Source organism: Myotis myotis, unplaced genomic scaffold, assembly GCF_014108235.1.
Source record: "Myotis myotis isolate mMyoMyo1 unplaced genomic scaffold, mMyoMyo1.p scaffold_m19_p_8, whole genome shotgun sequence".
NCBI lineage: Eukaryota > Metazoa > Chordata > Mammalia > Chiroptera > Vespertilionidae > Myotis > Myotis myotis.
The window spans coordinates 42,480,730-42,502,923 of NW_023416390.1; the positions used below are offsets into that span (position 1 = coordinate 42,480,730).

Genomic DNA, 22,194 nt, shown 5'->3' on the forward strand with positions numbered 1-22,194 from the left:
TCTTTATCTGCTTCTAAAGAACATTTTATTTTCTGTAAAAGGATGCTAGAATGAAGGCACTAATTTATATTTGCCCACTAGGTGTCACTGTTGGTGGTGGCGCGGGTAGTAAGAAGGGGGAGGGGAAATTGAAAGTAATCTCTTAGGGGATTTGGGGGGTTGTGAGATTTTTTAAAAACATAAAATTCCCACATTACTGCCATTCGCCCTCTGCGTTCAAAGGGATGACGTGGAGAGGGAATAGAGAAGTATGAAGAGATAGTTCTTGGAGAGTTTCTGTTCTCACAAGCCATCACAACCACCTTAGGAAATGGGGAGTATATGGCTAACTGTGGAATCATAATAACCAACAAAAATTAACTATTAAACACAAGTCCATTTAATAATTCCCTAACCATGTAGCAGTAAAGCAGAGAAACATCAGTTACTTCATGCTAGAGAGGGAAGCATTGCTCAACCATGTCTGCCTGGTGCTGAAGAAATGCGATGAATAATTTATATGTCAGAGCAGAGGGAGGGTCAGCGTGTGTGTGAAGGGGACTTGAGGAAGGGGTTATGGCAGCACGTCGGGAACATCATCCACGAGGCCACAAACAAAGCCAGTCGGAAGAGTCTCAGGAATTTGAATACGTTGGTTTTGGGGTTTTTCTTTTCAGGTGAAGTTCAACTGAATTCTGGACGTGGCTATAAGAAATGGGAACTTTTAAAAATCCCATGGGAAACCAAACAATGACAAATAGATTTTCTTGGTGTTGTACTTGGCACAGACCCCAACGATAGCAAGAGGGGTGGTGCCTGCCTGGTCTCCGGAGGGGCATCATCCTTTTTTCAGAAAACCCCTGGCCCGCCACCAGGCCTCAGGGTCAGGGGCGTGTCCCAGAGACCCAGCGGCATTCCCAGGATGTGTGGGCAGAGCCCCGCAAAGGAAGCTGCTGTGTGCCAGTGCTATTTCAAGCGAGCGTCTCTAGCTGGAGCTGTTATTCTTTCACTTTCCTAAGGGAAAAAAAAGTTTAAGAGAACCAAGCATGTGGGATGGAAGGGAGGTTGGAGAGAGCCCAAACGAGGGGAAGAAACCCCTAATGAGCATCCAGACGAGAATTTTTTTAAAAAAACAGAGGGAGCAGTTGAATCACACGACTCCAAACTTTTCATACTTCAGAATATTTCCTGACTCATTTATGTTATAAACAAATGAGTGAAATAATTATTCTGTCCTCCTCTTTAGACATTTATCAGAGCAGTGCTAGTGGTTTATTCTTAACCAGATTCACTGAAGGCAAGGTAGTGGGTAATCATTTAATAAATGGAAAAAAATTAGGAAAATAAGAGGTAAGCAATTAACATGGAATGCTAACCGTGTGTTAGGTATTATTCTCAGCACTTTCTGGGTATTAGCTCATTTAATCAGAAAAAAAATGCTAAGAAGCAGAGACTGTTATTATTCCCATGGTAGATAAGGAAACTGAGGCAGAGAAAGGTCAAGTAGCTTGCCCAAGGTCACAGAGCTTGTAAATAGCAGTCTGCCTCTCAGCCACTCAGCAAGGCAGCCACCAAATCAGCACCCAGTCTCTCATTTGACCTTTTGCCATCATGTGACTTCTGAAATGTCTCTACCAAAGTCAGGATACTAACCCCTGAGACTGAGAAAAAGTTTACACAGTGGGATTTCTCCACTTGCTACATTTTGCGAAGTGCTGCAGCAGAGGATGGAACACAGACACACGGAGAGAGTTTCCTGCCCTTGACAGTCATGCCTTTTGAAATGCATATATATTTTTATACTTTTTTCAATTATAGTTGATATTCAATATTATGTTAGTTTCAGGTGTACAGCACAGGGGTTAGATAATTATATAACTTACCAAGTGATTCCCCCTTCCCGGATAATTCAAGGACCCACCTGGCACCTTACCTAGTTATTACAGCATTATTGACTGTATTCCCTATGCTGTGCTTTACATCCCGGTGACTGTTCCCTAACTACCAACTGAACTTCTTAATCCCTTTACCTTTTTCACCCATTAGATGGCAACCATCAGTTTGTTCTATGAGTGTGTTTCTGTTTTGTTTGTTCGTTTATTCTGTTCTTTATGTAGTCATGCCTTTTGTGGTTAACAGCTCCAAACAAGACCTGAAGCAAGTCCTTGAGACTCTCTTTGGATCAACTTACGTTCATATTCCCACCTAATGCCTAGTTAAGGTCCTCTAGCTCTATGAGACCGTACACCAGCCTTTCATTATAATTTATAAGAAATTGACATCCGAATAGTCTAATATGAAAACACATCTTTTCCAGGAGGTTTTTCATGACCATAACACATACACACACTAACGAAACTTTCTCCAAATAAGTTCAAGCCACTTGTGTAATTGTATTCAAAATAATTGAAGTTCCATAAAATGTCTCTTGGGCACTGGCTCAGGGGAAAAGACAAAAACATGCATGTGCTCCTTAATATTCCTGTTGGCAGGACTGAGTCTAATGGATAGCTTGCTAGTCTAGCAATAGAATTGCAATTTGCCATTAATGGATGTGAGGAGGCCAGTTTTCTTAGTTGGAAAGAAGCCACTGTTAGTGGATAGCTCCCCCTAAAAACAAAATAAAACCAAGATAAGCAGTCCCAGGAAATAAAACAAGAGGAACCGCTTACTCTAGAAAATAAAAATGAGTATCAGAGCACAGTCAAAGATTTTGTGGAGTTTCTTATTATCTACTTTGAGGACAGACAGTAAGCATGTGCATGGGATCATCCGTCAGACTTCTTATTCCTGTTGCACTTCTAATGAATTAGGGTTATTTCACTGCCAATGATTTGCCTAGGAAGCCAATGACTCAACCAGAATCAAGTGACCAAAAAACTTAATTTCAAAATCCCCCTTAAATTTTGACAGATTTTTGGAAAATGTTTTCTCTTTTACTTTGCCACATACATATCCAGGTAGTAATTCCACATTATAACCTGGGAAACATAAAAAAGGAAAAACAAACAAGTAAATACAAAATGCTTATTAAAGTAATTGCATTTGAATGCAAAGCTTCAGAAAAATAAATTCTTTCCTATTTATAAATCCTAACTACACTAAGTAATCAATTGACAACCTATCAGAAGTAATTTTTCATTAACAATTGGATTTTATATTCATTATTGTCAACAAATATTGTTGGACTCTGCTATGGGCTGAATTGTGTCCCCCTAAAATTCATTGAGGTCCTAATCCCGGATGTGACTGTTTGGAGACAGGGCTTTTAGGAGGTAATTCAGATTAAATGAGTTCATAACAGGATCCTAATATGATAGAATTGGTGGCCTTATAAGGGCTCCCTTTCTCCCTCTTTCTTGTTCTATTTGTCTCTCTGTCTGTCTCTCTCTTTCTCTCCACCCATACATCATGGAAAAGCCATGTGAGGACACAGTGAGAAGGTCGTCTTCTATAAGCCAGGAAGAGATCCTCACCAAAAACAGATGAGCCAGACCTTGATCTGGAACATCCACCTTCCAGAACTATGATAGGTGAATTTCTGTTGTTTAAACCACCCAATGTATGGTAATTTGTTATGGAAGTCTGAACTAACTAATATGAGCTCCTACTCTGTGTCAAAAATATTACTGAGTGCTAGTCTACAGTGGTGTTCAGCTCACATGTGGTACTTTACCTCTTGGAGCTTAAGGTCGTACTGGGGTGATAGAAATTAAATAATTAATCATAAAAGCAAGTGTATAGTTATCAGTTATAACAAGTGAAATAAAAAAGTTAAAGGGTAACTTGAAAGAGTACGAGAGGAATTTAATTTAACTTGGGAACTCAAGGAAATGACACTTAATCTGAAGCTTTAAAATGAGCAAAAAATTAGCCAGCTGATGACAAGGAGTTCTGAATGGAAGAAATGTGTATGTAAAGGCCCTAAGACAGGCAAGAGGGTGCTGATGTTAAAAGAACTGAAAGTAAAAAATTGAACACATGGCAAGCAAAGGGAGAAGGACCACAATATAGTTCATGTTTTTAAAATATCACTGGAGTTTCTTTGTAGAGAATAAATTGAGAGGGGAGGGATGATGCAGAAAGACTAGCGATGAAGCTATGACTGGTCAGAGGACAGGAATATGATAGCTTCACAAAGGCGGTGCCTGTGAAAGTAGGAAGAAGTAAAAAGACTCCAGTCTTTTGCAAACAAAAAGACTTGGTAAATTAATAAATGAGGAGGGAGGCGGTTAGAGAGAAGATGGTGTTGAGGATGACTCTCTGGTCTTGGGCATGAATAACTCAGATGTGGCACTTACAGAAATGGGAAAACACTGGCAAAATAGCAAAGCAGCAGGATTGGGAGGTGAGAGCTACTGTTTGGAATTGCTATTGCACTTGTTTCTGTCTATGAGGCTGATCTTCAGACTGACCCTGACAATATTCTCTGAGGTGAGACTTTGGAAGGATCAGGAGCATCAAATTCAGCAGATGACGAGGATAAATGAGAAACCCACAGAGACCAGTTCAGATCCAGTCTGATTTTTTGGGTGTAGGTTAGTGCACACTTAGGTTGGCTCCTGCTGAAAATCTTCCAGGGGCAGTATCCATTGCTGGCAGGTGTCAGGGGAGTATCAGGAAAGGAGAGCTTCTGAACTGATCCAAACTTCACCCCCCCCCCCCCCCACACACACACACACACTGAAGGGCAAGGTCACAAATGAGCTGAGAAAATCCTCTGATCTCAGCCAATAGATGACTCAAGAAATCAGGGAAAGGTAGCTAGTGTATGCATTTTTCCCAGGATCCCTAGGAATAAGGGGCTGCTATTGTGGCTTAGTCCCCACCCCTTTCTCTCCCCCACGAACATGGTGCCACCACCACTTGCCAAAAGTCTTGAAGAGGTTGAGACCCTTCCTTGTTCTTCTAAATGGTCTAGTATTAAACAGTAAAAAGCAATTTGAGAAATGTATTGTTTTATTGACTATTATACTTATCCTAACAGATATGGACCTTCAGTTACTGCAAAGGAGGCTGTTGGTTTCCTTCCAATTTCCATTCTTTCCTCCCCCCATAGCAATTGGACTTCAACCTCAATTCTTAGAGATAGATGATGGAGGCTTGGATTAGCATTGTGGTAGTGAAGAGGAAAAAATGTGGTGGATAGGAGAGCTGTGTAGGAGGTGAAACCAGCAGGAGTTGGTGGTCAGAGAGAAAGAGAGACAAATCAAGGAAGCATTCTTTCACTCAAGGCAAGCCATATAATTGGGGGATGAGGGCGGAAGAGAAGTCTGGAACTATCCCTAGGTGTCTGACTTGCAAAATATAACAAATAATGATGCCAGTGTGTGTGTGTGTGTGTGTGTGTGTGTGAGAGAGAGAGAGAGAGAGAGAGAGAGAGAGAGAGAGAGAGAGAGACCAGATTTGAATTGGAGCAGGATCTAGACTGGAACTATCAATTAGTCAGTCATCTGAGTATAGAAAAGAAGGATTGCCTAGGGAAAGATTACTGAGGGGAAAAGCAAGAGGGTTTTGTGTATGCCAATATTTCTTGATCAAGTAGTGAAGGATGAGCCTACAAAGGAGACTAAATATAAAAGGTAAAAGACAAAGGAGAAAACTAAGAGAGTGTAGTATCATGGAAACCATGGGAAGAAAATATTTCAAGTAGGAAGGAATGGCTTATGGCATAAAATATTTCTGAGAGTCTAAGTTAAATTAAAGCAGAAAAATATCCCTTGAATTTAGCCTTTTGGAGGTCACCAGTGATGCTGGGGAGAACTCTGCCAATGAGGAGAGAAGCCAAATTAGAGTTGTGGAATGCCCAGCATGTGAGAAATGGAGCCACCAAGTACTCCTCACCAGTCATTATTATTTATTAGTAGTAGTCAAAACTCCTCACAGTATAGTCTTTATATAAAGATCACTATCACCATCAAGAGTAACTTTACTTGGGGCACTGTTGTAGGCTTTTCACTGTTTTTTTAGGGATCATGTTCATCTTTGATGACACAAGAGTTTGAATCATTTTTATGGCAATGAAGATAGATGTGGACACTGATTTGTTCATACTTTGTCCCTCAATCCTTTTGTAAGAAGGTTGAATGTAGGTTAGGAGTGCAGCCCATGGCCATGGGAGTGATAAAAACAGTTGGGATTGATGTCTGGCCCTTTTTGTTCTCATTCTGTCAGCATATATACAACCCACAGAAATGTCCAGTTGTGGGCAGCAAATGAATAAGGAATCAGATAACAGGATCTCTGTTCTGGAGACCATCCAACATGGGAGGAAAAGAAAAAGCATTGTGTACATTAAGGAAAAAATCATCTAGCATTCTTTCATTCAAGGCAAGCAATATAAATTTATTCATAATACAGATTCAAGTTCAGACTTGGGGGAAGCACCAGTAAAGGACAGGTCCAGTTAACTGAGTGAAAGGAATGTATCTACCAAGAGGAAGGTTCTCAAGAAACAGGTTTTAAAAGTGAGAATTCTGTAGTTTGGCACAGACTAGAAAGGATATTTATAGCCAAGGAGAATGGGTACTTGGAAAAGGCTGAGACACCAGAGGGACAGAAACAAAGACTCAGGGGTCAGTTCTAGCTCTAGGGTATCAATAAGCCTACAATCCCTGGTCTACAACCCCCAATTGAAAAAGTTCTGAAAATGTAATGTTTTTCCCTAGCTTATTTGGCAGTTAATTCTGACTCGACCTGAACCCATTTGGTTGGAAAACCTGATCTGAAAAGATATGAAAATATTCACAATGATCTCACTTCAAGGTGCATAGTCATACCTTTCATTGCAGAAATATTAATGTGTTTGGTTACGGAGTGCTGCCCAGACCCCACTGGGATGACAGGCTCTATAATGCAGACTGCACTGAGTTATCTTTTTGAAATATGGAAATTTCCGAATTCTGAAACACATCTGGCCCCAAGAATCTGGATAGAGTATTGTGGACCTATAGTGAGAGGGGCCAGGAGGACTGTACTCCTGACAGCTTTAGGACCATTAACACAGAACAGATGCAGAGATCATAGCCTGAGCAAGACGTTCACCTTTGAGAAGCACATATGTGGCCTGCAGTTACTGTCAGGGGCTGTAAGTCAGCCTGGGCTGAACCTCGCTCCCTGTTCTTGTGAGAGGGAGGTCTAAAGGGCCCTGATGGTCTTTAATCAGGAAACCCGTGGATATGAGGGCTTGCTGCATTCCATGCACAACTCATTACCTCATTTGATTCCTCACACCAGCACTCAGAAGGGAAAATAAGGATCAGAGAGTCAGACCATAGAGGAAATGGCACAGTTGGGGATCGTACCAGGTCTGTGTGACTCTAAAGCCCATTTATTGCCCATTAAGCCATGCAGATCGCTTGCTGAACACAAGTCAACTAGCTGTGGGCTACAGAGAGCAATTATAGCTGATTCTTATGGAATGTTTAAGTCTCGAAGCAATCAAGCTGGGTTGGTTTCCTATGACCCCATGGGTTGGTATACTATGTCCCCATTTTTTTAGAAGGAGAAACAGGCGTAGAGAGGAGAAATAACTTATCCAAGGTCTTGCAAACCTAGTAAGTGGGGGAGCTGGATTTCAAACTGACATCTCTCTGTTCCTAGAGTCACCAGCTTCCCCATATGCTGTGCCTCCTCTTAAACACAGATTCCTGCTGCCAGTGTCCGGATATTTACACTTACACACAAATACAACATACCACCTCCTTTCTTAATAGCTATGCGATTACCCAGAGTTAAGTGTCAGTGGCCTCCTGGAATCCCTCTGATGGGTGAAGGGGTAAAGGTCATAGTGATGGGCACAGAAACCTGTTTATTATCAGGAGATAACATTTCCTGTCACTTTAAATGAGCCAGAGACCCCCAAACACTCCAGCAAGTCTCCCATTACACAGGAGAACAGCTTCAACATCAAAAGAGAACGAGATGGGGCCAAGGCGGGGGAGGCGTGCTTTTCTTCAGCTGTTGATGGTTGGTCAAGTGAGCCTAATGGCTTATTAATAAGTAGCAATTAATTGTGTAGCCAGCCCAGTAGCTCTAAGAAATTAAATCCCAAATCTGATACATGAAGAGCATCAGGGATTGAATAACTGTTAAAAAGCAGTTTCTGGCACTGCTCTGCATCAATAAAGATGTAAAGAACAAAGGAATCGCAAGTACAGCATGATCAATAGATGCTTGAAATACAAAAGCTGAAAAACCAAAGAAGCATGGAACCTGGTAAAATATAAAGATCTGCTTTTCAGAGAAGAAATCAGGATCATGGAGACACAGAGTTGGAACAGACCTCAAGAGGCCATTCTGTTCCACAGCTTAAATTCTCCCTGGGTGGGGACAGTTAATCTCTGATTTAAAATGTCCAGACAATTATGATGGACTGTATTCCAGAGAATGTGCATTTCCTTATTACAGACACTGGACAGCTGGCCCACCGGGAGCAGTTAATCCGAGTCCAAAACAATGAAATACAAAGAATTTCTGGACTCATCAGACCTCCTCTGATGAAGAAGACTGACATCCCAACAGAAATCTTGCGAAATCAAAATTTTAGCAAAAAGGGGTCTAGACCCTGCAGTAGGAATTCTTATCATTTTAAAGCCAAAATGCACAAATGTCAGCCACTTAAATGTAGGGATGCAGAGAACACTTGGGGGAATCCCCTGGTCAGTGTGGTAGTGGTGACAACCTGTGCTACTTGGCAGGAAATAATATCCACATGGAAGGGATGTTCCTAGCGTATAACCATAAGCTAAGAGAATTCTAACGCCAGATTGCATTACACACACATTTGGAGACCAGGAATGTGAGAAACAGAAGAACAGCATTTCTATCACAATGCCAACTTATTAGTTAAGCCCAAAGTGTGTAAGATTTCCATATTCAGTGAAGTTACACCAGCAATGTCCCTGCTTCCAAAATGTCTACAATTCCTATTAAAAAGGCTAAGAGAAGCTTGTTAGTAAAATGTTTGGAATGTTTTGAGAACTCTGAACCCCTTGAGTACACCAGGCATAATAATGGGACAGATTTAATAATCTCTATATAATGTGATGCTGGTTGCCTAGAAACATCCCCCAAAGGTTAGAAGATGCTGTTTTTGTCTGCTCCCCTGTATTTTGGAAATTTTTACCCTTGCCCATTTAATCAAAGAGAGGATATGTATAATCTATATCTTTGCAGACATTGTTTCATTTCTGGATGCTTTTTAGGGACATGCCAATGAAATCAGGGGACCTGGGAAGTTGTTTCATGGGTTGTCAGAGCATTCCTGTGAGGTTAAATACACCTAGAAGAAAGTATGGCCATCTCAATGCTACAGCTGAGCAAATCGAATGAAAAACTCAGGGTTGAGGACAACATTCATAACAGTGTTTCCTCCCTTCTAAGAGACTGCCTTGGTTAAAGAAAAAAACAAAACAAACAAACAAATAAACAAAAAATTTCCCTTTATAGAACCCAAAACTGCCAAGCAAAAGCCATTCATACTGAAAATTTTCTTTTAGTTACATAATCTTCTAAATTCATCCAATCCCATATATCTTAAATATAAAACTGACTGATGTAACCTAAATTTAATATGGCAATGCACCATGCTTTGTTTGAAATGGATGCAAGTGATCAGGTTTTAGCCCTGTTTTTATAAGAGGATTTGATAGATTTTTGTGCCTAGGGAACCTAGCCCCCTAAAGACTAGCCCCGTAAAAGAGGAACTGGTGGCTGTCTCTGGGGTGGCAGGAGGCAGCAGGGCACTCACTGCCTATGTTGCTACTCTCGTGCCTCTGTGCTCTTCCATCCTAGACCGTAAAAGGAAAGGCCTACTTCCCTTGGGGACACCCAAGCAGTTGGAGTAACTCATCAAGATGCCCTGCCTGGATGGTGAAAAACTCCTCACATATCTCTTTGAACATGCATTCTCCATTTCCTCCACTGTGTCATGGGAGAGAAGCGGGTGATGTTCAAACATGCTTGTGCTTTATTGTGCCTGTGAGTCGGTGACTCCAGGGAAAGGCTCACTCATTAAGAGGAAGAAATACCTGTGACAAGTTCCACCTCTGAAACTGGAAAGCTAATCCTTGATTAAATAAACAGTAAGGCCAGTGAGTAATACTTAGAAACCGTATCTAGAATCCTCCCAAATTATAAGGTCTTAGGAGCACATCATGTCTCTTAAGAGGAAATCAGTGGCAGCTCTATTCACTTCTATTTGGCTTTTTGAGAAGAATCCAAAATAATACAATTATGAAGATATTTCTATAGGGTTTCCCCCATCTCTGTTACTCTTTTTGCTTGTTTGCTTATGTGAAATCACAGGAAAGGGTCACTATTGATGAATATACATTGAGTATCCAAGATATGCTAAGGGAATTTTGAAGTATAGAAGCAGACACGATACTGTGAGCCAACAGATTAATGCAGGCACATACTTTATTGTATGTATGCTATGATTTCTTATGCATTGAGCCCATCTTATAAATCAAGTAAATAAACAAATTTAGTTGGCAATAGCTCATGCACATCTGGGGATTATTTAGACAATTGCAAGCAGGGATGAATTTTTTGCTTTCCATATTTTATCAAACTTGCTAATTTTATGATGTGAGATGCTAGTTCCTCCCCAGCTCCCCGCTGCAGGGCTTAAATGTTAAAAGTCTCTTGATGAACCCAAATAAATTAATTGATAAGTTAGAAACCAATTTATGAGCCCTGGCCGGATAGCTCAGTTCCTTAGAGCATCGTCCCAATAAGCCAAGGTTGCAAGTTTGATCTCTGGTCAGGGCACACTCAAGAATCAACCGATGAATGTTCGCTGGTAAATAAGTGGGGCAACAAACCATGTTTCTCTCCTCTCTCTCTAAAATTAAGAAATAAGATTTTTTTAAAAGAAAACAATTTATGAAAATAAGGCATCAAATACACCTTTTGCCTCATTTACAATGCAATATTGTGTTCATAACCAATAAACACTCTGAAGTCATTGCTATAAACATGCTCAATGGGAGAAACAGATGAAACCTTGCACAGTGCTGGTTTTCCCCCATTGATTCACAGAATGAAAGTAACATGCCATCTCTGATTTTTTAAAATATAGGCAGAAATAGTAGAAAGATGAAGAACCCTATATTGCATCAAGTCTTAGAGTTAGAACCAGAGATAATGACACAATGGGAAATGACAGCAAGAGGAAATTTATTAGACTATGACCTCAAACTATAATTTTTAAAAATAAAAAGAGATGAGTCAAGCACACAGGTTATCAGGGAATGACCCCATACAGTGGGCCTCTGGTGTTCTGTCCTGCTGGAATCTCCTTTCCCTTTTTTTGGTAGCCATACCTTTAATTTCCTATGAGGAAACCACCCTCCCCTTACCTCAGGCTACAATGACACTGGGGACACTGCCACTTCTAAAGTAGACATGTAATCCAATTTTTACCACCCCTCCCCTTGTCCTCAGTGATTGGCTTGAGGATAGGTACATTACTCCATTTGGACCAATCATAACCAAGCGAAAAGCTCTTTGCTGGGTTGAATGTGAACCCAGAGGATATGTCTGAAGTTGCTGGGGGCCATCATAAGAATAAGATCCATCCAAGAGTGAAGCCAACAGATGGGAGAGTAAGTAAGAGTGAGACTGAGTCCGAATAAATTTGAACTCTAGGATCCAGCCACATCTAAAATGCACCCAGATTTTTTTATTGTTATGTCATCTATTTCTTTTTTTAAAAACTTTAAGTCAGCCTAGAGGTAGGTTTTCTGTTTCTTATAACCAAGACAGTCCTGACTAATACACTCCAAAATAATGAATATGAACCATCTTGGGCCAGTGAATATAAAGTCTGGGTCTGTTCTGGTAGATGACCTAGACGAACTCCCATCTGTGTCCCAGATGAACCCGGACTCTTTGCTTGCTGAGTCCATGTGCAAAACCCAGAATCAGCCAGAGGTAGAGGCTACTATGAAAGATTACAACAGTCATATTGGGGAAAAACCATCTCCAGGCTAAGATGATATGACATAATTAAGAAACTGAAGTCCAAATTGACTCAGGTAATCTCTGATTTATCCACTGCCAACAGCAAATGAAGAAAAGAAAAGACAGCAATAGAGACCAGCTGGTGGACATGCTTTGGATTTGCAGAGCATCAGAGCAGCCTGAGGTGAGTGAGCAAGACGGACTGTAGAGGTTCCACATCAGCAGACCAAGCACGGGCTTTCAGGAAGCTTTGGATAGGTAGGCTTCCCTGGGTTGCCTCTACCATTCCATCAAGCTTCCTCTGACCTCTGTATGACATGATTGACAAGTATCTAGAATTTTAAAGTGGAATAGAAGCAGAGAGAAGGAACTACTTTCCTTTGATCAATTGGGCAAAAATTTTTGTTGTTTTTTATTAATCCTCACCTTAGGATATTTTAGAGAAAGTGGAAGGGAGCAGGAGAGACAGAAAGAGAAACATCAATGTGAGAGAGACACATTGATTGGTTGCCTCCCTCATGTACCTCCACGGAGCCCAGGGATCCAGACTACAAACCAGGTACTCACCCTTGACCAGAATCAAATCTGGGACTCTTCAGTCTGAGGGCCAATGTTCTACCCACTGAGCAAAATTGGCTAGGGCAATTGGGTACAATTTTAAGACAACATTAATAAAACTACTGGGTAAAGTAAAAATATAAGAGGAACTTTAGTATAGTAAATACACATACACTTGTGCAATTAAGAACAATTTCTGTGTAGGTAAGATTGGAGGCCAGGATAAGGGCATCAAAGGGTAACCTGTGTAGAGAATCTAAAACTTAATTCTTAAATATTGATGGTTTACAGAGAAGAAAACTGGAAAGGAGAATGAGAAATAGATGAAAGATAAAGAAAAAAATGTTTGCCCTGAGTGGGTGGCTCAGTTGGTTGGAGCATCATCCCATACACCATAAAGGTTGTGGGTTTGATTCCTAGTTAGGGCATATGCCTAGGTTTGTGGGTTCAATCCCCAATCAGGGTGTGGATGGAAAGCAACCAATTGATGTTTCCCTCTCACATTAATGTTTCTCTCTCTCTTTCTCTCTCTCTCTCTCTCTCTCTCTCTCTCTCTCTCTCTCTCTCTCTCGTGCACGCACTCTCTCTCTCATCAATAAACTATCCTTGAATGAGGGTTTAAAGAAAAGGTAATTCAAGTCTCAAGAACATGATCTAGAATAATTATAAGAACAAAAGTGCCAAAGGAAGCTTAAAAATACAGACAGATTCAATAGATGTTCCTGGATCCAATGTTTCCTAGTGGAACTGGTTACCCATCCATTTTCTTCACCCCATCTAGGAAGCATGGACTTTAAGCCAGATTGGGAGCTTCTCAGAGGCAGGAAATATTTCTTTCTTATTTATTTATTTTTTATTTCCAGGGATTTCCACAGTAGCTTTCAAACATTGTTGAAATGAGTGATTAATCACACCAGAAGTGATAATGGCATTCTAAATTAACCCCTAATTTTACAAATGGGAACCTAAGGGTGAGAAGTTTAGTTCAATGTTACATAGCTGGTTAGCGGATCATCTGAGACAGGAGTTAGATATTCTTGAACTGAGGGGAAGGGATGTTCATAAGTCTTAAAAAAAAAAAAAAGTATACTAGATGGGAGTGGCTCTCCTAATTGATAGAAGAATGTTGCCCCATGGAAGAGGGAAGTATCTCAATGATGGCAGGGAATGGAAGAATTCTTTCCATCTTGTTTTGTCCAGAGACACTTTTAGGAAGAACAGCTCATGAACCGAGGAACAGAAAATGGAGGGGATGCTGATAAAAAGAGACTTTCACAAGTATATTGTCAAAAGGTTTGTTTGGACTCATTGGTTGGGCAGAATTACTGAGCTCAGTGTATTGCTCTCACTAAATGCCATAGTACACTGAGCATCAGCCTCACAGTAAGCCACGGTGTTTGGGTGCCTTGTGCTAGGACTCTAGGTTAGTGGCAGAGGAGGGAACCTGAGAGGGGGGACAGTCCTGGAGAGAGTGACAGCTCACTGTCATACACAGGTTTAATTTCTCAGAGCTCATTTAATGGAAACTGTTAGGCCCAAACTAATCCTGCCTTCATCACTATCGAACTGTGCAACCCTGTGCCTCATCAATAACTGAGGGCTGATAACTAAGTGATCACTACTGGCTCTAACATGACCACATTCGGAGTGGCATGGGGATGCATCAAGGCCCAGTCAGATTCAGTTGAGGTTAATCTAGAACTGTCCATTCTGTCTTCCTCTTCTGGCTTTCATTTGAACCTAAGCCTGGATTTTATTTTGTTTCCAGAATGCTTGGGATGCTGAAATTATTCATATTTTAATCAGATTTTAACAAGAATAGGTAAGAAAGAACATTAGGACAATTAAGAAATTACGAATCCATTATAAAAACAGTAATGACTTAAAATCTGGTATGGAATACTCTTATTGGAAATGTTGAATACCTGCAAATGAGCAGTTAGATGACAAGCACACAGTGGGATCAAGGGATTTCACTAATGTGCAAACAGAACCATTTATAATGATTTCTCCCCCAAATTGAGGGTAATGCAAATGTCCTAATCATTACTGGAAGAGTATATTCTCTTTGATCATCCTGCAGAATGTTGGATGGTATACCTGAAGATGTTATCAGTGCTTTGCTCATTGCTCATGTGTATTTTCTTTTCAAAGACAGCAACTTCTTAGAGTTTTTCTTTTCTCACATAGTTTTTTTAGAGTTTTTCTTATAAATCAAAAGATGCTTTTGAAAACTACTAGAACCAGACTTGCTCTCTTAAAAAGAAATGTCAGTGTATGAAGCTCATAGTGTAACAAATCTCAGGTGCTTATTCACACAGAGTTGTGTGAGTATCCCTGACCAGGCAGCTTTTCTGTGGTCACTTCTTCTAAGCAGTGAGTATCTGGGGCCCTTCCACCAGGAGGATCTTCTATCTTCTAGGATGTCAAAGGATCTCATGTCCAGCAAGGGGAGAACTTGGAAGGGTTCACAGAAGGCTTTATGGCTAGCCGTGGTGGCAGCCAGTGTAGCTTCTGCCCACATTCCACCCACCAGAACTCATTCTCGTGGTTTCACTTGGGCACCAGGGTGACAGGAAGAATAGTTCAGTTATGAGCTCAGGAAGGAAAGAGGAACTAAAGATTGGTGACCACTAGCAATCTCTACCACAATACAAAAACCAACCAAAAAAGGAAGGAGAACTAGAGGACAGGCAGTGTTCTGTGTTGGGAGTCATTCAATGCCACTAATCAAACAGTCCACCCATCTTCCGGGTGAACCCTGCGTGTGGTCCAGGTGCTGTGGGGGTAGAGGGAAGGATCTGGGCAAATATGTCCTGAATCAGACAAGGCTCTTGCCTTCATGATGCATACAGTATAGGTCAGGGGACAACATGTGGAAAGAAAAATACCAAGAGACCATTTAGTTATATGAGATAATATTAGCCTGAGCTTTAAGGACAGGGTTTGCCTTTCTTTTTCATTGCTCCCCCACAACAAGCGCATGGCATGGCATAAGTTGGCACAGAATACATGTAGTTGATTTCATTTAAATGTACTATGGCAGTTGGTGAGAGCAGTACACTGAGCTTTAATTACTAAGCTCTCTACATTCAGGGATTGCTATGGGGGGAGGGGTGGAGTAGACATTTGTTTGCTGCCTCCTCGGCATAATCACTAACCTCCCCATCTCCCACCAAATAGTGTCCTATTGCAAGAAAGGAGATTTCTTCATTCTTAGACATGTGGTTTGTCTAACCCTAATTTCAGAAGTAGACACCAATTAACTTGTATTCTCTGTGCATAGACTGGTGCGGGTCTAGGCATATGATCTTGTTAAGGTTAAGAGAGAGAAAGAGACAGTGCATCCAGAAGCAGGCACTACCACCAGACACACTCCCAATTTTCCCAGAAGAGAGGGAAGATGTAAGGTCTTGGACAGCCACATCACTTTGCGATCCTAAGGGGAGATCTCAGAGTTTTTGGGCAGCTCCCAAATGGAACTGGAGGAAAAAGTCTCCTCAGGCCCAGGGATTCTGGAAAAATCTTATTTTTTGACAAAAAGAAACACACTGCTGTGTGAGGACGTGATAGCTGGTGCTGGAACAGCAATGCTGTAACTAGGAAAGGACACACCTCGGAACAAAGCCAACATGCTGAGAACGGCAGAATGAAAGAGCCTGGGGCCTTGATGACATCAATCAATTGCTGAATTTATTAATTTGCAGTCGTCCTACTCCCAGCTTCTTTTATTTATTTCAAGTTATTATTGAGATGATGAATTATCTCATTGTTTAGGCTGCTTTTGTCTGAATGGAGGAGGTTCAGGAGTTGACAAGAGCTTAAGGGCATAATAATTGAGATATGCTGGAAGAAAAGCAAGGAGGTTTCTATAACAACACAACAATCATATCTACAATTTGCTGAGCATCTACTACATGTAAGGGACTTCACTTATATTCTCATTTATAATCCTCTCAGCTTCACATCAGTCCAGAAATAGACATTGTTATGCTAATTTTACAAACGAGAAAAACTGAGTCTCAGAAAAATTGAGTTGCCCCACGCTACCCACCTATTTTGCAGCAGCACCCAATTCCCCCACCGCTGCACTCCCCCTGAGAACACACTACAGCTATCGATTTTAGGTCTAGCAAAGGCAGCAGGCAAATTTCTAAAAATTGAAATAATATTTCCTATACAGGGATCAAGCCTAAAGTTATAAAGTAGGTGAACAACACTTAATGGAGTTAAATTAATGTGACATGTCACATCAAGAAGTCACCAAGAATTGAGAGACTCTGTGCCTTTGCTTTCCTTCAAGATTCTATTTCCTCCTGGCATCTTCTTCGGCATTTATCTATCACCTGTGTGAAAAAAATAACCAACTAGTCCTATTAAATTTAGGCCCAAGCACAGTAGGAAATGACAAGGAGATCGTTTAGGCAGCCTCTTTCTTTTGATGGCAGCCCCCTGCCATTTCTAAAGGACATTACATACACAGCCCTCCTGCACTGTGCACATTCTGGTGGGGCATGAGTCAAGGAGTCCTGCAATCTCCTGGCCAAGGTGACAAATGACCCAGAAAAGCCATAAAGATGCTCACGCTGCATCCTGAGGGGAGTGATGCATGAATGGGACAAATGGTTGGCACCCATATACTCACTCCTACGAGAACATCAAGTAGTTCCTATTCTCTGCACCCTACCACCTGGACCCTTGCAACAGTCCTTTCCTGAGTCCGGTCCACATCCTTCTCATTGACCACCCAGTGTTCTTTGACTAGTCACTTCCCTCTTAGGCTGACTTCCATTTAAACCAAGAAAATCACTAAACTGTTGACTCTGTGAGGGCAGGATCTGCTGCTCATCTTTTCTGAACAAAAGCAGAACCTTTGACATGATGAAGAGGGACTGATCGCTTTGGATGGAAACAAAGAGAATGTGTTTCTTCTTGTGCAGCTAAGTCTAAAATGTGATGCTTGAAAGATAGAGAGCCCTGGCTGGTTTTTCTCAGAGGTAGAGCATCAGCCTGCAGACCCAGGGTTGTGGGTTTGATTCCTGATCAAGGGCATGTACATTGGTTGCTGTTTCAAGCCCTGGCCCCAGAGTGTGTGCAGGAGGCAACCAGTCCATCTGTACATCAATTTTTCTCTTTCTCTCTCTCTCTTCCCCTCCTCCCTCCCTTTCACTCCCTCTAAAAATCAATTGAAAAAATATATTCAGGTGAGGATTTTAAAGAGAGAGAGAGAGAGAGAGAGAGAGAGAGAGAGAGAGAGAGAGAGAGAGAGAGAGAGAAATGTGAGATATTTCTATGTTGCACAGAACCTCTGATTCTTAAAGAGGGTGGTTATATGGGCAGAGAGAGGATAGAAAAACCAGGAAGAGTGCCAACAGACGCACAGTGTGCTCTGCTAACAACTGTCAGGGCAGAAGCGGCTGCTTGGGCCTGGTCGACTGCTTACTAGACACATAATCCAGATAGGACTAGAGCAGGAAGGAAGCCTCAGCACATTGCTGCCCGTTCTCTTTGCCAACTTTTTTCAAGTTCTCTCTGTCTCTCAGGCCATCTCTCTGTCTCCTTACACCCCGCACGTGCACCCACACGCACGCACACCGACAGGCTGTGAGAATCCAGAAACATGCAGACGACATAAAATAAATGGAACTGAGAGAAATCCAACACCACAACCCCCTGGTAATGATAATGATGAAGAAAAGCGGCTGCCAGATGCATCTTGTGATGACGCCAATGATCTAATTCTCTTATTATCAAAAGATGCAGGTAAAGGCAGCCTTGACAGGAGGCTTTAAAAAATCAAAAGAGTGCAGCATCACTGGAACCGTGTTATCTGATTTATGCCTTTTCAAAGACCAGGCTTGTGTCATAAGCTGATAATAGACTCTAGCCATCAAACGCTATTTTATCTGGTATCTTGATTTTAAAGAACGATGGGAACAAGCAAATGGAACTGGGCTATTTATATACTGTTTGAAACTGTTAGTTCACTAGGGGAAAATAACAACAACACACACACCAAAAATCAAAACCCAGACTAGATAATAATACAATGGAAAGCAACAGACTTGATGTTATAGATAGCTAACAACGTAGAATGTGATTTCTAAATCAGAGCAAACATTTTTCTTTCAAATTTTCAAAGTGAAAATATGAAGGAACAATACATTGGTATGTGGGTGCCCAACAGATGAGACCCTTACCCACAAGTACTCAGTACTCGGGCACTGTCAGAGTTCAAAGCCATCACTGCCAGCAGATGGAGGGAGACTCCAGCTAAAGAAGAATCCACATCAGGAAACAGCGCCATCCATCCATTAAGTTCCTCAGGAGTAAGAGGGTCTCTCGGAGTAGACATAACACACACAAAAATTTTTTTAAGTTTTTTTTTTTAAGTTTAAGTAATTGGACATAAAAACTCCCCAGAAGCATGATCTAATCATTTTTTAAAGAAGACATCTTTTTCCTTAAATGACTAGACATTAATCAAACAGACCTCCACACTTGAGAAGATAAATGCCAAGAAAAGGAAGCCTTCTGTATATTTACCTTACCTTTTAAAGCACAGACGTTAGAAGTGAATGAGTTTTTTGACCATTTATCATACAGAGAGACCAATTGTCTCGCAGACAATTTTATGTCAAACCACACCTGGCCATACATGCTTGTCTCTTGATTCATGAGCTCTAAATATCACATTGCAACAAGGTTGGGCTGAAGCCAAAAGTAATGTGTTTAAAACTCCTTCCCTGCAGTCTTAAATTAGCTGTGATGCTGGAAGAAAAAAAGCTGCCTTGATGATCCAAAACTATGGATTATCTAAGGGTTATTTACTTAGTGTTTTAAACATATTATTTAATGGGGTATATTGACCTTCCTAATGAGGTTTGACTAAAGCCAATATTAAAATTAATGTGCCCTCCCTTGGCACCCAGTGACAGAGTATTAGAGTTGCTGGCTCAGAAGGGTTTGTGTGGTGGGGAGAAACCAGCCTGGCCATAAAAACTGGCCTCGGACAATCTGCATGCAGATTATGAAGAACTGAGTTCATCACTGTTAGGGATTCCAGGGACAATCTTTCCAGACCAGGCTCAGTGCTCAATGATCAGGATATATTGATAGGAAATATTGATCACAGTGGTTATGGTTTATGGAAACACAAGAAGAGAATATAAAAGATCCTAAAAGTGGTTTTAAATGAACAGTCCAGTACCACAGCATCAGAACTCCACAGCTGTTGAAACCACTACAGGATAGTATCATAGAGTCTGGCCAGTAGCAAATATTACTAGGCCAACAGCAAAGTAGGTGAAGTGTGTCCTTTCCATCTCCTAACTTCCCCATTTTGCTCTCTTCATTCCCCTTCTCTCCCTGAATCTCCAGGTAGAAATGATTAATAATAGCTTATAGCATGACATCTCCTAGCAGTCCAAGGTCAATGTCAAAGTATGGCCTTTAGTAAGAATAAGTCCCTGGGTTCCATTATTATTCTCACCTGCTCACTTCACAGCTGTGTGACTTTGGGGGCAGTTATTTTACCTTTCTCAGAATTACCTTCTCCATTGAAAAAATTGGGTGTAAGGAATGAAATTATATTCAAAGGACCTTAATACCAAGAAGTACTTCTTGGTAATAGAATAGATGTAGGTGGAACAGCATTCTCCTCATTATTCTAAGTCTAAAGATTTAAAGACCGTATTCTCTTTTCTTTAATATGTCCATCTGGATATTTCAAACTCCAAAGAGTACTTGAGGGGCTAAATTACCCAATTAATCCTCAGAGTAACCACATTTCCACTGACTGCCTATCCACCACATCCTAAACAGGACCTTCCCATCTCAAATCCACGTTGGTGAAATCCCTCGGCCACATTTTCTGAGCAGATGATTACAGATGCTCTCCTGCTCTTTGTATCTGAACCCTCAGCCTGAGTGGTCAAGGCAAGCAGGACAGAGGAGCAAAGCACCAGGCAAGCAAAGGACAAGGACTGACTCTCTGGCGAATTTGCCTAACTTCCATTTCATGGTAAGAAACCAAAATAGTTTTTCAAATATGCTTGCGCGGTAGCACTGTCCTTGAATGTGTTCGGCCAGCTCCCGTCTGAGTCAGTGTAATGAGCCTGCATTTTATAAGAGCTGAGCCTGGTCCAAATGGAACCGTGTAACTGTGAGAAAGATTAATGGATTGTACCATCCCACCGTTGACTATAAACTTCTAATTGTGTGAATCTCAGTGTGGTGTCTAGAGCAAGAGCAGAGCCTGCTTCCTCAATCACTAATATCCACTGATATTGTTCATTATTTTTCTAATGCCAACCCCAGGTACATCTGGGCCGGGCAGATCCCCGAGGAAAACAACAACTTCAGTTGTAGGTACTTGAGAGCAGTCATTATCTCTGTTCCAATTAATTCATCAATCAGTGTTTACCAAGTTGCCACTGAGAACAGGGACCAGCACTGAGTCCTGCTGGGCCGGGGAGGATGGCGGAGGCTGTGAAGACCGAGGCTGTGCTCTGGAGCAGCCATAACCAGGAGCCAAGGGACCGGGCGCTCTTTCTGAGTTGGCACTGCGTGACACCAGGAACTCAGTTATCCCTCCGAGCCTTAAACTGGGAAGCAGGACACCAGCCAGGTCACCAACCTGAGGAACAACAGACACAATGTGTGTGAACACTCTTTGAAAAACATTAAGCTTGACATAAATGCGAGCATTCATCATGACCTGTAATAGAAAATAAAGATCCCGTAGAGCTAAGAATAAAACAAGTTAACTTGGTCTACCTGCACCCATTTTCTTCCTTATAAATGCATGTCCTCTCTTCCCACAGTTCAGAACATTTGGAGTGGTTTCTCCCAATGAGCAACCCCTATTCTTTTTCAGCTTTGAGATCATGCGCAGAGGCTTTTTTAAGCTGCACTTGATTTGTCCTTGACAGGACCACATTCTATTAAAAGAACGGTCAAGTATGGCCCCTGGTTTGGGATCAAGGGGAAGCTGGAGAGGGCTTCTTTCCTCTACCTACTCCGTCCCTCTCTCCCTATTTTTCTGGATCCCTTCTGCTTCCTCTGGGCAGGAAACGCAGAGCTCTCAGCCAGGCCGCCCCTCCTTCCCACGGGAAACTGGACCACTGAGCGGAAGTCCCAACGACCGCTGGGCCCTTCCTCCCAGGCAACTAATTGTATAAGCTGCTTTTAACCACTTCACAAAAATGTCCCTCTTTCCTTCCTTATAGCTGCATTAAATGAGCACATTCCCTTATGCTCTGAACAATATTCTTTTTTTTTTTCTTTCAAGAAGTGAAGAGAGGAATATTAGTTATCTATATTACTACAGTGTGTTGTGAAATTCTGGATGGCATAATGCTTGTTGGCAAACGTGACTGCAAAGCTCCAAAGTTAATCAAGCTGCTGAGGTTTTCAGGATCCGGATTTGGCAGAATTTCCCCACACCCCCATGCCAACTTAAATGTTTAAATATCTAGGGAACAGTAAATATAGAACATGCAAGTCCAGCATTAGGAAAGAATTGTGGCCGCAATCCTGTCTAACAAGCATGTCCCCCTGTGTCCTCAAAACCTTCCTTTTGACTGGATGGGGAACGATAATATGTATGCCCTCCTCAGTCTGCTGCAGCTCTCCAAAAGGTCCAGGCATTCACCTGTCACCTCATTTATAACAAACTCATGTGTG

The 22,194-nt window shown here is 41.5% G+C and overlaps 1 long non-coding RNA gene across 1 annotated transcript in view; it reads left to right on the top strand.

Annotated features, from left to right (window-relative positions):
- Positions 1 to 20,513, top strand: part of LOC118662196 — a 99,224-nt gene extending 78,711 nt beyond the window's left edge. Inside the window, exons 3-4 of the long non-coding RNA XR_004969618.1 lie at positions 12,053 to 12,133; positions 20,332 to 20,513. This is a non-coding gene — a long non-coding RNA (uncharacterized LOC118662196). The remainder of the gene's footprint in view (positions 1 to 12,052; positions 12,134 to 20,331) is intronic.
- The last annotated feature ends 1,681 nt before the right edge of the window (positions 20,514 to 22,194 follow it).